We start from the raw sequence: 1836 nt of genomic DNA, 5'->3' as shown, positions 1-1836 counted from the left end.
ACCCATACCTCAAACCCAACAGGAAGTTGGCTATTTTGAATTTGGTGGTCATTTTTGGCGATTTGAATGCGTAATTGATTTGATCCACTTCAAATTTGGTCAGTCTACTCTAAAGAACATCAAAATTAAAAGTTGTGTTATTTGTGAATAATGAAATAGGAGGTTGTCATAACTTCAGTGTACTTTGTCCAATCTCCATCAGACTACACACCAATATTCAGTCATAGTCATAGCGCCACCTACTGGAAACAGGAAGTAAGCCTTGTATGGTAATCGTGATGTCATCTACATAAAATTTTCAGTGTCGTCTACACATGATGCTGCCGCATGATGCAACCGCAGCACACCCTGACACATGTGGACTACGAGGGCCCAATCATCGCTGCATGGAGCTTTAATATATGGTTGTAATACTGGCATAACTTTGTTAAAATACAACATCACAATTGATTTAAAAGTTTAAAAGTGAAATGACCCCATGTTCCTGCTACAGACACACTGTTTGACATATCATTTGCATTTGATTCCGAATAGCAGCTTATTTTTCCTCACTGTTGATGTGTCATCACCTGCAGGATAATGACAGTAGTAGAAGCTGAATTACAGACACACACGTGCGTCAGAGCCATTCTAGTTGAGTTAAATGGACCATGTCAATTTTAATTGAAAATGGTTTTGATGACACTTCTATCTGAGCTCTCCACCACAAACGCCTAGTAACCATTGTTGGAGGCTGCGGACTGACAGATCACCGTAAAAGTAAGTGTAACCTTTGCTTTACTAATATCACATACTGTCAGACTGAGATTGAGATTTAACCCGCTGTCTGTCCCCATGCATCATGTCTGTATATTTACTGTATATGGTTGTGTATGGGGGAAAATGGCAAAATGGATCAATCCATGTTCATGTACATAAGCTGTAAATTCACACATTTGTTGTCTTTATTTTTCATATATCTTGTTGAGTACATTAGCCTTCATTATGTTTTTTATTTTTCCAAAGAGTTCACTGTTTACCAACAGTTTTTCTTACTTTAGATGTCAATTTCTCAGATCATTTGATCTTTTGTTCTTCCGCTGTTATTTGTACACATTCAGATTATGCAGTGATTCATATTTATTCACACTTTACATTTATATATTTGCATTGTTAGTTATACTGTGGCTACTACCCAGTTCCAAGTTGTCTTCTATCAATTTAGCCTTTTAGAATTTGTTAGCTATTAGTTTTAGTTTGTATGACATTATAAGAATGGAGGACATTAAATCACACACAACTAGAAAATGTGAAGAATGACACAAAAGAGTCTAAAGATGCAGGAATCGAGGTGTCCTTAACCTAAATTATCATTGATAAAATTACTGCATCCAAAAAATGGATAATAAAATATTTCAAACACATTACAACCAGGATGGTTAGTTTACACTTTCCATAAGCCACAATTTTGAACGTCTATTTAAAATGTAGCAGTTACTTATTCTTTTAATATGCAAAAGGTAACCAATTCCTGGCATCACAAAACCTAAAGGAACAGTTATAAACCTCAGTCAGCAATACCAGCTCTAGTCTGGTGGACACAAGTTCCTCTAACTGTACGTAGGTGTAACTAGGACTGCTACTATAAACACTGTAAAAACAGCCCAATCTTGTATTGAGCAAAAAAATCTGCCAATGGGGTAAGGCAATTTTGCTTGGCTAGAATTCTTAAAACTAGCATAAAAATCTCAACAATGGAAAACTCAACAGCTGCTTCATTTACTTTCTTTTAAACTGAGTTTAAGTTGTGCAAGTGGTCTTTCTCTTAAAATAAGGACAATAATCTTCTATCTGGGA

This window comes from Morone saxatilis, unplaced genomic scaffold, assembly GCF_004916995.1.
Source record: "Morone saxatilis isolate NCDOM2014 unplaced genomic scaffold, NCSU_SB_2.0 Contig17, whole genome shotgun sequence".
In the NCBI taxonomy this organism is placed as follows: domain Eukaryota; kingdom Metazoa; phylum Chordata; class Actinopteri; family Moronidae; genus Morone; species Morone saxatilis.
Note: the sequence above shows the minus strand (reverse complement) of the source record.